We start from the raw sequence: 14,421 nt of genomic DNA, 5'->3' as shown, positions 1-14,421 counted from the left end.
GTCAGGAAGGCAGCTATCCTGGCCGCTTATATGCTTTCCCCCCCCCCTCCCCCAGCACGTGTTATTTCAAAGGTATACTGCCTCTAAACACAGAGGCTCCATTTTACCATGACTAACAGCCCTCGATAAATCGACCGGATCTATCTTCCTCCATGGATTTGGCCACACACACAAAGTGGCCGTCGCCACATCATATGGCAGCCAATTCCATATGAATTAATTAGACTCGTGTGCCAGAGGATGCTCCAGAGATGGCGGGGGGGCGGGTTGGAGAAGAGAGAGCAAGGCGAAGGAATAGAGGAGCATGCTTCGTAATAACGGGGGGGGGGTGGATTTTGGAACAATAATTCTAACAATGAGCGGCCACAACAACAACAGCAGCAGCAGCAGCACCCCGTTAAAGCGAGTGAGCAGCACCCACCAGACAAGGAGACGCTGCACCCCACCCAGCAGGCCCGCGGGGTCAGGAGGCATCACCCCAAGGAAGGGGAAAAGTCAGGGCCCACGATGCGTGAGGCAGGCAGCGCTATGGGCCGCTCGCTGTCACTCCGCCAGGATGGGCTCGGCTGCCCCTGGAGGGCCCGGGCCTTTGCTGGGCTGCGGGGAGCACAGCCCCCCTCTCCCCAACCCCTCGCTGGGCAGCCAGGCCGTGCTCCGAAGCCCCGCTGCTGGCAGGTTCCAGGCCGAGGAGGAGGCCTCCCCGCTTGGAAGCGCCGCCGCCGCCGCCGCTGCGGCCTCTTCGCTGCTGCTCACCTGCGGCCGCCGGGGTTCCCTCCTCTCACTCCCTCGCCACCGTTATCGCCGCCGCCATGTTCCGAAGCGCAGGGAGGTGGTGATGGTGGGGAAGGGGGTGGGGGGGATGAGGGAGGGAAGGAAGGAGCCTGCCCGGCCCAGCCTCGCTCGGCCCAGCAGCGCCGCCCCCTGCCGCCTCAGGACGAGCCGGGGAGCCCCGGCCTGTCAGGGGAAGCGGGAAAGAGCCCAGACATCCTCCGCCTCCGCCTCGCGCCGGGTGGCGGGAGCAGCGCCGCTGCTTTACAGCGCTGAGACGACGACAGCCGAGATGAGGAGGAGCCTCGCCTGCAACCCCGGCGGCGGCGGCGGCGGCAACATCAGTCCGCGGCCTCTCCGTGCCGTTTCCCTCCTCAAAAGGCCGCCGCCGCGTCTCCGCCTCACACAAAACAAGAGGCAGTTAAATAGGCCCAACACAAACACACACAATTCCAACCCTCCCATCGCGCCGCACAGATATTCTGCTTTTCCAGCTGCATTCGCTTTTTAACGCAGCGTTGTTGTTTGAATTTATGTACCGCCCTATACCCGGAGGTCTCAGGGCGGGTCACATAAAAAGATCACAGTATATAAAATAAAAATAAACGCAAAAATAACCCAATCAGTGCCGGATTTAACGTATAAGCTAAACAAGCTGTAGTTTAGGGCCCCACTCTTGGGCTCCCCCCCAAAAAAAATAAAGGAAAAAAAACCCTACATACAGCAACAGTGTTTTGTGTTGTTTAGGCTCCTATGATGTAAATATTATGTGCAAATGACTTGACATACCTATTAGGTAGATAAATTACCATATAGTATACTGTATATTCAATACAAAAAACAGCGACCATTTGTTGTTGACAAGGGACAGCTGGACATATAAAAGGCCCTATTACCTTCAGTAGCTTAGGGTCTCATCAAACCTAAACCCGACTCTGCCCGGAGGTCTCAGGGCGGTTCACATAAAAAGACCAACAGTATATAAAATAAAAATAAAAGCAATAACCCTATAATACCCTGCCCCCTGTACTGTTGTGCTTTAAATGTTGTAACCCGCCCTGGGAACTTAGGATGAATAATAACAATAGTAACAGTAATAGCAATTTTCTGGTTCCTCATTCCTGGGAAAGCACTTCAGACGTTCTAATTCATACACATTTTGGGACGTGAGTGAGAGGGAGAAATGGGCTTATCCTGCCTGAGTCGCAGATGGGGAAAGGAGATGGTAAAACGGTGAGGACCAGAAGGAAAGGAAATGCAGGAAAGTTGTTAATTAAAGAAGAAGGAAAAATAGCTCTTGATAGCACAGACTTCTAGCACTGGAGAACCAACACTAGTGTTAGGAAATTCATCCTCTTAATTCAATTCACTGGATGTCTGGATGAATTGCAATTTGGCGGTTTCACTTTGTCTCCTTTTGAAGTTCCCTTTGTTCCAGAATAGGCACCTTAAGGTCAGTTACAGTGTCCAGGAGGTTAAAATGTCCCCCACTGGTTTTGGAATATTGCTATTTCAGATTTCTGTCCATTTATTCTTTTCTATTGCTTTCCTTTCCTTAGGATCACATCAGCAAGGCTGATTCAGTACTAATTTGGAAACATACCTTATCAGAAATGTTTGCCTCTGTTAATAATAATAGTACAGTGGTACCTAGGGTTACAGGCACTTCAGGTTACAGACGCTTCAGGTTACAGACTCTGCTAACCCGGAAGTAGTACCTCGGGTTAAGAGCTTTGCTTCAGGATGAGAACAGAAATTGTGCGGCGGCAGCGGGAGGCCCCATTAGCTAAAGTGGTACCTCAGGTTAAGAACAGTTTCAGGTTAAGAACGGACCTCCAGAAAGAATTAAGTTCTTTACCCGAGGTACCACTGTAATAGTAGCAGCAGCAACAACAACAATAACAGCATCATCTTCATCAACAACAACAGCTTTCTGCATTTCCCTAGAATTTAGAAAGACTTAACTGGGACCTTAATGTGTTTTGGTGGCGTTGGCGGTGGTGACAGGGGGAGCAGATAGATCACATTGGTTCTTGGTGCACCGTGGAATAAGATTAATAAGAATGACATTGGGGAGGTTATAAACTGATATATTACACAGCATATAACTTTCATTGTCTGCTACTTATCCTCCATATAAACTCCCCACCACAGTAGCATCCTTCCTGTCCTTAAAACATTGTGTCCCTATATAAAACCTACATGGGTCTCTTGACAGGTGAGGCAATATGCCATCACTTCAACCACCTTCCCTACAATAACGATAACTGTTGCATTCATAATACAGAGAGTTCCTAACAATATTTATACCCATTAGACACCCTGGTTATTTTTTCTGCAAGTTATCAGCTATATATAGGAAGCATGCATGAATGTGAAGAGTTTGGACTGTTCGGTCACCTATTGTTTTCCCTGTCCCCTGCTTCCAAAAAAAGTATTCATAAGGACACATTCAGCCAAGGAAGAGAACTGTGCCTGGTGTGTAACATGCAATGAGCATGAAACGGATTAGGTGCATTGTCCAACAAGGATTTAGCTGAGGTTATTATGTTCCTGGCTAGGACATCCTGCAATGTTCCCTTGTCTTCCCACCCTTTCCAATATCAGTAGATTCGTACAGTATATGGAACATGTCAAAACAAAATGCTCAATGCCACAGATGCAGATTAGTTGCAATGAGCAGGCAATATTTTATAAATCTTTTCAATATTAGAAGAAATGTTTTAATATTAGAAGCAACAGAAAGACAAAGGATATGCAAGGACTGGAAGACTGGAAGACTTTACTTGGAAGACTGATCTCAAAAGAGAAGGCAAAAATAACAAATCTTTGTAAAGTAAGAAAGCTGTGAAGAGACATTTACAGTGTTCTATGCATGTTTACGCTATGTCCCATTGAGTTCAATTAGACTTGCTTCCAGGTACATGTGCATGGATTGTAGCTTGAAAGGGGATGAAGAATGGGGAAAGGTCAATAAGGAAGGGGGGGGAGAGACTGCTGAGGAATATTTGGTAATTTAATGAATTCCAGTCAGCATGGCCTAATAATGATATTCAGTGAAGAATTCTGAAGGAGTGAGCTGGCCACATCTCAGAAGCACTATGTATCACATAAAACAATACAGTGGTACCTTGGGTTACAGACGCTTCAGGTTACAGACTCCGCTAACCCAGAAATAGTACCTCAGGTTAAGAACTTTGCTTCAGGATGAGAACAGAAATTGTGCGGCGGCAGTGGGAGGCCCCATTAGCTAAAGTGGTACCTCAGGTTAAGAACAGTTTCAGGTTAAGAATGGACCTCCAGAATGAATTAAGTTCTTAATCCGAGGTACCACTGTATAACTAGACTTCAGCAAAATCTGTGAACTAGGTGCCCATGCCGTAGTGGGAAATACGCAAAGAAAGGAAAGCTGGAGAAATTAAAACCATCTTTGGTCCTGAGCAGACCGCAGAGAACTTCAACATAGATTTTGGTGGGAAGACAAATCGCAGCAGAATGGAAACGACGCTGCATGCGATGAATACAGGACAGAATGGGAAACGGTGCCTTTTTACATCCATACCTGGAGAGGTCCAAAGGAAAAAGGCTTCATGTGCCAATCATAGCTCTCATTGCTGTTTGGGCTGACGCTTGTGAGGGAAAAGAGCATTGAGCAACTGTTGGGATGTCTGCTATGAGTCCTTTGCTGCGGTTCCTCCAGATGTGCCTGTGATTGTAAAGGGTCTGTAAATACCCAGGAGTGTGTGTGTGTGTGTGTGTGTGTGTGAGAGAGAGAGAGAGAGAGAGAGAGAGAGGAGGGGAAGGATGTATCCCATTTCACCCAAATGTGAGGGAGCGAGGCTGGGTGTGACTATCCGTTTCCAATGCTATCTCCAGTTAGTTACACATCTCTAGACCCACGAGACTGGCTTTGGTGCTAATTTGCCATAATTTTCAGAAAGGTGTGTGAGAGTTTTGTATGTCTAGAGTTCCCAAGAATCTCTCCGCAGCAGGGAACAAATTATTTTGTTTATATATCTTAAATCCTAAGTGCTCCATGTGGGAATATTTAGTCATTGAGATTTGCAGCCTGCCTGTCTCAGGGGCTTGGGGCAGGCAATAGTGTTGTATAAATATTCCTTGTCCAAAGGCTCATGATCTAAAACAGAGAATGGGAATCTGGGTGTGTGTGCAAAAAAGGAGAAGGAACAAAATGGAAAGGGAGGAAAATAAAGCGGGGATGCCATGCATAAGTTTTACATCTATTAAGTGCTTTTTTCTAGGGGGACGCAGGGGCACGCATACCACTAAACATTTTGTGAATCTACGTTTGGCCTCATTGTGGGGTAGTATTTCAATATGAGTAGGAAAACGAGAGTACCCCTAAACATTTTTTTTAAAGAAAGAAAGCACTGCATCTATTCTTTCTAAGGGAATTTAGACCCCCCCCCCCCGTTCAGTCCCAATTCTCTGTGGAGATAATATTTTCTGCTCTCTTACGAACAAGCAAATCTGCAGCATAAAAACTCAAAATGACAAGCACAGATGTCCCTCGTGCAGCAATTTTCTCTCACTCTCAAAACATGTTAATTTCTACATTCATGCCCATGTTGTTAAATTATCACAGTATTTTCTTTTTTAAAAAATCAACATTTAAAAAAAAAACTTGCAAAGGCTAGATTATATGTGGAGAAGGTGCCTAAGGGAACTCAGTCGGGGGTTTTTTTAGGGTTTCAGTCTTAATTTGAGCCTTTGTACAGTATGATATGTGGTATATACCAAGTTTTGTCCTTATTTATTTATTTAGATTTATTTATAACAGTATATCTAGACTGCCATATCAATTGAAACAGCTGCAAAGGCCTGTCAGCATAAAAGGGTATTTGAGAGATGCCTGAAAGTTAAAAATGAGGGTTATTGAATCTCTGCTGGAAGAATGTTCTACAGTATGAGACCAGCAACACCAATACCACCTTTCAGGGTCAAGGGTTCTCCCAGGATGGTTCACAATTAAAAGCATGAAATGAATTTAAAATATAATGCAATGCAAAGCATAAAACAATAGCCATCGAACAATACCAGCCGTTAAAATTATAACTCAATAACATTATTCAGTTAAAAGGGTTGGAATAGCCAAGACTTAAAAACCCATTTTAAAACCACAAGGAAGGGAGCAAAATGCACATCCTGTACATGCCATGGGACTACTGCAGGGACAGGGCCAACACTGAAAAAGCCCTGTTTCTTGGGCTGCCAATCGGATAGATCTTAACGGTAGACTTGTGAGGTCTGAACTGGGAATAAATAACTAGAAAAAAAAGAGATCCTACTATTGGGGTTGTGATGATTAGTTCAATGAAAATGTCAGCCCCAGAGTGCAGCAGCTGTGACAAAAGTGGATTCCATTCCAGGGATTATCAGAAAAGGGATCACAAACAAGGCTGGATTTAGGTTTGATGAGGCCCTAAGCTACCGAAGGTAATGGGGCTCTTTATATGTCCCTTGTCAATAATAAATTGTCGCTGTTTTTTGTGTTGAATATATGCTATATGGTAATTTATGGACCCAATATCTAAAGCCATTTGCACATTTAGGTATCTAAAGCCATTTGCACATGATGCCATACAACCAGTCCATGCAGAATGTAGGCACCCTATATATAGAAACGAGCAAACCAGTGATATTTTAGGGAGCAGGCTAGCAGTCCATGACTTACATCATAGGAGCCTACCCAACACAAAACACTGTTGCTGTATGTAGGTTTTATTTTATTTGTTTTTTATCTTATATTTTGGAAATGTACATCCAGGTTTTTTCCCCTTTAATTTTTTTGGGGGGGACCCCCAAGAGAGTATGGCCCTAAGCTATAGCTTGTTTAGCTTATACGTAAATCTGGCACTGATCACAAATAAACTTGACCATATCATCATGCCCTTGTACAGATCCACAGTGTGGCCACACTTTGAGTACTGCCAAAGCCCAGCTCCACATTTTCTTCAGGGAAAGGTATTCGAAGTGAAGTGGCCAAGACCATGAAGCACTTCTAGCCATGGAGGTAATGTAGCATGTCAGGCAGTTTTCTGATTAACTCACCCAGAATGCTTCACTCTGAGGAAGAACCCTGCCCCACCTGCTTGGTGCTCCTTCTGAGTGCGACAGGTGCATACGTTGCCACCCTCCCTTACCTCTCTTCATGAAACATGGGAGCTAGAGGCTCCACACGCTAATTTGGGACCCTGTATTCCCTTGCTCACCTACAACAATTTGGATCCCAGTTCCATAGTTCCCTCTGCTTCCTATGTCCCCCTCGGAGGCAGTGGCAGTGGGGCCCTGGCGCCATGTTCCAAAATAGTCACCACATTGTGGAGGAATGGAAGAAGTTCTTCTACAATGAGCTGAGGCAAGAAATATGAGTTGGAGACAGCTTGGGTCCCTCCTCGTTTGTGACAAGGTCTTTGCTTCTGGACCTCTTGCAGGATGACACAGCTAGGGAAGCTTTTTGCACTGGATTGGATCTAGGCTTCGTTTTGTTTAGAGCACACCCATTGAAATCAGCATGACTTATGCAGACTCTCTATTTCAACAAGTATCTAAGTTCTTCGTAGGGATGGATCTTTCAGTTTGGGGTACTTTCAGTTTCTCATTTTTCCAGTCTTAAATATTCAGGTCTCTGTGTTTCTGCAGCAATCTGTGTGTTTTTTTGTTTTTTTAAAAATCCTTATGGAAATTTGTTGGCATTTTAGTACAAATTGCTCCCAATAAACACATTTTTCTATGCAATTTTGCCCAAGACACCTTTTTTCTTGCAAAGTAATTTCCCCATATATCATGTGTTTTTGTATGTTACCATGCATTCATATGCGCACTTTTCCCATATGAATGCATTTTTGTACACATCACTCGTATGAAGTGCACATTTAGAAGGATGCTTTTGTTTCAGTGCGTGCGTTGTTTCAGAAAGTGTGGATTCTGTAGGTTTGCCTTTAAAAGTAAACTTAATCAAATTTCACCCCCCACCTCTAGTTCTAAGTATGCCCCAGAGTGGATCCAACCCGTTGTTTTTTACTCCTCTCTATGTCTTGTTCACTGGCTGAAATTTAAACTAGAAATTTGGTTAAGGATATAGAAAGAGTCCTGCTGGGTCAAGCAGATGCTGGTGGAAAACTCAGAAGCTGCACATGATCACAATAGCACTTTCCCGTTCATGATGCTCAGCTACTGGTATTCAGAAGTGTATTGCCTCTGATACTGGAAGTAACCAGTACAGTGGTGCCTCAGGTTAAGTACTTAATTCGTTCCAGAGGTCCGTATTTAACCTGAAACTGTTCTTAACCTGAAGCACCACTTTAGCTAATGGGGCCTCCTGCTGCCGCCGTGCCGCCAGAGCACGATTTCTTTTCTCATCCTGAAGCAAAGTTCTTAACCTGAAACACTATTTCTGGGTTAGCGGAGTCTGTAACCTGAAGCGTATGTAACCCGAGGTACCACTGTAGCCGTTGATAGCCTCAACCATGAAATGGTCTAATCCTCTTTTCACCCATCCATGAATGGCCATCACTACATCTCTTGTGATTAAATTCCATAGTTTAACTTTGCGCTGTGTAAGGACGTACCTCCTTTCATCTGTTCCGAATCTCCAACCCTTCAGCTTCATTGGATGACCCTGGGCTCTATCATTAGGAGAGAGGGAGAAAAGCACCTCCCTATCCACTTTCACTGTGTCATGCACAATTTTATGCACATCCATCACTGTCTAAGTTAGGCGAGTCTGTCCATTTTGTTTTCTCTCTATTTCTCATTTCTTCACTTTTAAGTTCATTCCCCCACATTTCCACATTGGTTTGCAATTTAAGTCCTCATGACCAGCTAATTTTTCTGATAATTTCCCGAATATATTCCATTTCTGGATGCAACTTTCATGAATATATGCACTTTTATGCACACTTTACCCTAGTATGTGCATTTTTGTCCATGTTACTTGACTGGAAAACTGCTTTGCCAAATTTCAAGTGTGAATTTCAAAGTGCAGCTGTGTTTCGGTTCACGTACGCCAGGGTTTCCCAAACGTGGGTCTCCAGCTGTTTTTGGACTACGGTTCCGACCATTCCCAGTTGGCAGGACCAGTAGTCAGGGATGATGGGAGTTGCAGTCCAAAAACAGCTAGAGATCAAAGTTTGGGAAACCCTGGAATATGGTTTTGGAAAGTGATATTAAGTAGTTTTGCTCTTGAATGCAAACTGAATCAAATTTCTCCCCCTTCTCTAGTTGTGCCTTCCTTGACTCGCTCCCCTCCCCAACCAAAAAAACCCCAAAGATTGTAACTTTTCCTGATAGGGTAGTTGCTCCAGTCCCTTGATAATTTTGGTTGCCCCTTTAGCATCAGAAACAACGATTTAAGACCAAAGGGTAGAGTTCTACTTCCATCTGTTTCTGCATTGGGCACAGGAGCTTGGTACTCGGGATTAGCAGATGAATGGGCGCTTTACATCTTTTCTGAATCATGTTTTGATGTTGTCCTTGCGGTTGCGATTCTTTGTTGCTAATTAAGAGGAACCATGATTTCCTCTGAGACTGTGACAGTAGCAGCATCAGTCTACAATCCGAGTCCCTGTGAAACTCCCTTCAATTGCTTTTATATGGCTAATGGCACTCTGCAGAGACCCCTCGTTATGTCAAACGTGTGGAGTGTTTTGATCAAAGTCCTCCTTTCACTTAGAGAGAATTTAGGCGTAGGTTACAGGAGCTGGCACAGAGCTCCTGCAATCAGAAGTTACGGATGACTCTTGTCTTGAGTAAGCTCATGCATCTCTCATGAGTACATCTCCTCCCTGGCAAAGTTCAGTAGTGATTCATCCGCACATGAATTAGTTTTCCTCGGGGTTGTCCTCATTTTCTAAAAGAAGTTGATTTCCCTCTACATTTTCTTTGGGTTGCAAGATGCCCCCTTCCAAACTTACCATCCCATTGGCAGAGGATTGGAAGAAGGCATTTCACCATTTTTCAGTGCGGAGCGCAAGAATATATATCGTGATCCTGAGGTGGGAGGGAAGTCCGCATGTTTGCCTTAGGTAAAGGTAAGGGACCCCTGGACAGTTAATTCCAGTCAAAGGCGACTATGGGGTTGCGGCACTCATCTCGCTTTCAGGCCAAGGGAGCCGGCGTTTGTCCACAGACAGCTTTCCAGGTCATGTGGCCAGCATGACTAAACCGCTTCTGGCGCAATGGGACACCATGACAGAAACCAGAGCACACAGAAACGCCGTTTAACTTCCCGCCATAGCGGTACCTATTAATCTACTTGCACTGGCGTGCTTTCTGCTAGGTTGGCAGGAAATAGGACAGAGCAACAGGAGCTCACTCCCCAGATGGACGGGGTATAAATAATGAATTATAGGTCAGGACATTAATAGGCAATATGTTAAATTGTTTTTATATGCAACAACTGCGGCAAGAGTATTATTAGGCCAGAAATGGAAACAAGAAGAAATTCCGACGAAAGAAGAATGGCAGATGAAATTAATGGACCATGCAGAATTGGACAAAATGACAGGAAGGATTCGAAACCTGCGGGACCAGAGATTTACAGAAGATTGGAAGAAGTATATGAATTATTTGAAGAGCAACTGTAATCAACAAATTACACTAGTAGGACTACAAGAAGTTTTGTAAGGAGAAATATATAAAGTGTTACGAAGTATAAAACGATAGAGATATTGGTTATGAGTTTGAAATGTAATAGGGAAGATAAGAAATGCATACTGAGAGATTGGATTGGAAAATTTTCAGACAGGATTGGTGGAAGTCAAAAATTTGAATAAGATGTAAAAGTATGTTTAATTACTGTTGAAAATGATATGTTAAAAAAACCACTAATAACAAATTATATTAATTATTATTATTATTATTATTATTATTATTATTACTCCGTCGTGGGGATTCGAAACACCAACCTTCAGATCGGCAAGCCCAAGAGGCTCAGTGGTTTAGACCACAATGCTACCCGCATCCCATTGTTTACCTTAGATACACATGTAGCCTGGTAAATGGAAGCAGTAGCTTCATGTCTCCTCCTTCCTTCCTTGTGGTGGGGTGTGCTATATTGTTCAGTCAGTCACCGGGCTAGTAAGAGCTCTCCCTGCATATACTTGAGTGACAGCTCCAGATACTGAGCTCCGTTTCTCCTTGTTAGCTTGAAATTGCCTCAGAATCTCCATCTGACGTTAAATTTCACATTATCCCATGGCATAAACCCTGCCGTAAGAGAATGAAGGTCAGCGTGAGAGCTGGCTTAAATGAATACCTGCTGGGCAGAAGGACAGAGCAAGCGTTTAAGTGCCTGTGCTTATTAGCACGCCTCATGCCTTGGTCGTTTTGATCTTTCCTTCCCAAGCGATAAAGACATCCCATGCGACACAAGGCACTTCTCACATGAAAGAATCGATTTGGGACCGTTGGCTTGGCTGGGCCTTTCCGCTAAGTTCTCAAACCCATCCCTCCGCTTATCAAAAAGAGATCCCGCTTGTGAATCTCACACCGTGTGCCTGGCCCTGTTGTAACTCATTAGCTGCCTTTCAGGTAGAAAAAAAAAATATCTCTGGTTCAGCAGACTGGTGGGAAGAGCAGTTAAAACAGACTTAGGCCAAAGAATGCTAGAGAGAGGACTGCAGACAGAGGATCCTGGAACTGGCTTGACCATATAGACCGGAGTGTGAGAGTCCCTTTTCAGCTTGAGGGCCACACTCCCTGGTGAACAATCTTCTAGGGGGCCCACATACCAGTGGTGGATGAGGCCAGAGGCACAAAGTGGGTGGGACAGGGGCTATGACTGCTCTGTACAGTAGGCTACACCCCAGCCATGCAAAGTCAGAGGCTTCTTCACCCACACCTCTGTAGCCTCCATCCATGCATTTTGTTCTCCTTAACAAGAGCCATTATTATATCCTGGCCAGGCAAAAGCATCCAAGAAGGCCACAGAGGAAGGCTAGTAAGGGAATGTGGCCTGGGGAGGAAGAGCAGCCAAATTCCTGAGAGTCACATAGAGACATACAGTGGGACCTCGGTTCTCAAACGCCTTGGTACTCAGACAACTTGGAACCCAAACACTGCAAACCCAGAAGTGTTCTGGTTTGCGAACCTTTTTTGGAAGCTGAACGTGCTCTGTTTTGAGTGCCACCCTTCAGTTTTGAGTGCCACACTTCCGTTTTGAGTGTTACCCTGAGGTCTGTCTGTTTTTGCTATTTATTTTGCCGTTTTTTTGTTTTCGCTGCTTTTTTGTTTTGTTTTTGTGACTGTGTGGAACCCAGTTCAGCTACTGATTGATTGACGGTGTGACTGCAGAACATTGTTTATTGCTTTCATTTTATGGATCAGTGGTCTCGTTAGATAGTAAAATTCATGTTAAATTGCTGTTTTAGGGGTTGTTTTTAAAAGTCTGCAACGGATTAATCCATTTTGCATTACTTTCCATGGGAAAGCGTGCCTTGGTTTGGGAACGCTTTGGTTTTGGAATGGACTTCTGGAACAGATTAACTTTGAGAACAAAGGTACCACTGTACCAATATTTTATCTATTCCAGGCACCTCTCCAGGAGAGAGGGCTCTTAGCTGATAGGAGGCATTCACGTCAGTCTGCTGTGACATAACACTCCGGATGTCCAAGGTGGACTTCTCTCCTGATAAGTCTGCTCAGCCCTTCAATCTGGATCTGGATCAGAACCTCCCAACCTTCCGGGCCCCTCCTCAAGGATCCAATTCCACATTCTCATCCCAGTCCTCCTCCCCCTCTGACAAATCCTGCCAAGATGTCTACATGGGTATCATGACAGATGTGGTCCAGTGTGCTGTTCTCACAGTGGCCAGTCAGATGCCTGTGGGAAGCCTACAAACAGGGCTGGAATGAAAAAGCACTTTCCCCACCTGTGGTTTCCAGCGATTAGTATTTCGAAGCATACAGCCTCTGGCAGTGGAGGCAGACCATAGCCATTGGCGGCTGGTTGTTATGGGGGGCAGGGGAATTGTTGCACAATCTGGCCATTCCAGGATTTAGCTATATATAATGTTCACATATTAATTCGAATTGGTGCTGACCTTTAAAGCCCTAAACGGTCAAGGTCCTGTATACCTGAAGGATCGTCTCCACCCCCATCGTTCAGCCTGGACACTGAGATCCAGCGCCGAGGGCCTTCTGGCGGTTCCCTCATTGTGAGAAGTGAGGTTACAGGGAACCAGACAGAGGGCCTTCTCGGTAGTGGCGCCCACCCTGTGGAACGCCCTCCCTTCAGATGTGAAGGAAATAAGCAGCTATCCTATCTTTAAAAGGCATCTGAAGGCAGCCCTGTTTAGGGAAGGTTTTAATATTTAATTCTGTATCGTTTTTAACACTCGATTGAGAGTCACCAAGAGTGGCTGGGGAAACTCAGTCAGATGGGCGGGGTATAAATAATAAATTATTATTATTACTATTATTACTATTATTATTATTATTATTATTATTATTATTAGCCCCTCTAAGGGCAGATCCACACCATATAGTTAAAGTGCATTCAATGCACATTTAAACCACATGACTTCCCCCCACAGAATTATGGGTGCTGCAGTCTACCAACACAAAGCTACAATTCCCAGTACCCTTAACAAACTACAGTCCCCAGGATTTTTGGGGGGAAGTCATGCGCTTTAAAAGTGTGTCGGATGTGCTTTAAATATATGTGGATCTGCCCTATGTTTCTCGGGAAAATGGCCTTGCGGGCCAAATTAGGAACACTGTCGGGCTCAGGCAACATTCACACCATGCATTTGAAGCACAATGATGCCATTTTAAACAGGCATTACTTTCCCCAAAGAACTCTGGGAGCTGAAGTTTGTTAAGAGCCCTGAGAGTTTGTAGGTGAGCCCTGCTGCCTTCCCGGAGCTACAATTTACTGGGTGGTTTTGCAGTCAAACCTTCTTTCCCATGAACTCTATGGCAAATACCGTATTTTTTGCTCTATAAGACTCATTTTTCCCTCCTAAAAAGTAAGGGGAAATGTGCGTGCGTCTTATGGAGCGAATGCAGGCTGCGCAGCTATCCCAGAAGCCAGAACAGCAAGAGGGATCGCTGCTTTCGCCGCACAGCTATCCCTCTTGCTGTTCTGGCTTCTGAGATTCAGAATATTTTTTTTCCTTGTTTTCCTCCTCCCAAAACTAGGTGCGTCTTATGGTCTGGTGCGTCTTATAGAGCGAAAAGTACGGTACTTGTTCGCTATTGTTGTATTTTGATTGCTGCTACGCTGCACTAATATCTGTCTTTTGTCTTTTAATTTTGTAAGCTGCTTAAAAACGACATTGTCTTGTGGGGCAGCACACACACACAAACAGAAATTTATGAATCACTTCCCATAAAGCATTCTGAAGTGAGCTAACAATTGAAACGTATATAAAACCAATTTCAAATCCAATACATTTATAGGTTGGGATGAAAAGGAAAAGGAAGGCCTTCAACAGGTATTGACGGGATAAAGAGAGTTGGTACTTGTCTGATATGTAATGACAAGGAGTTCCAAAGGTTAGATGCCACCACACTAAAGATTGGATCTACACTGATCTTTTTTTAATGTTATTAGAACAATATTAGATGATCGTTCTAAAACGTCACAGGGCATACTGGGAAATTAAAAAATGTTCCTTATCTCGTTTT

At 44.5% G+C, this 14,421-nt stretch overlaps 1 protein-coding gene and 1 long non-coding RNA gene across 9 annotated transcripts in view; one reads left to right on the top strand and one right to left on the bottom strand.

Moving 5' to 3' along the window:
* SCMH1 (Scm polycomb group protein homolog 1) overlaps positions 1-1,170 on the bottom strand; it is a 43,022-nt gene extending 41,852 nt beyond the window's left edge. For 4 of the 8 annotated variants that reach the window (XM_083627198.1, XM_083627200.1, XM_083627199.1 and 1 more), the window contains exon 1: positions 754-1,166. The gene's annotated coding sequence lies outside the window, so the exon portion shown is untranslated. Of the gene's footprint in view, positions 1-753 lie in introns of all 8 variants that reach the window. The other 4 variants (XM_083627194.1, XM_083627195.1, XM_083627196.1 and 1 more) reach the window with 3 other exon arrangements.
* The window catches only part of LOC310769239, a 526,120-nt gene that overhangs the window by 86,575 nt on the left and 425,124 nt on the right, over positions 1-14,421 (top strand). The window lies entirely within an intron of this gene.

Source organism: Podarcis filfolensis (assembly GCF_964270895.1).
Source record: "Podarcis filfolensis genome assembly, chromosome: 8".
In the NCBI taxonomy this organism is placed as follows: domain Eukaryota; kingdom Metazoa; phylum Chordata; class Lepidosauria; order Squamata; family Lacertidae; genus Podarcis; species Podarcis filfolensis.
This window is presented reverse-complemented; position numbering and strand designations above follow the sequence as displayed.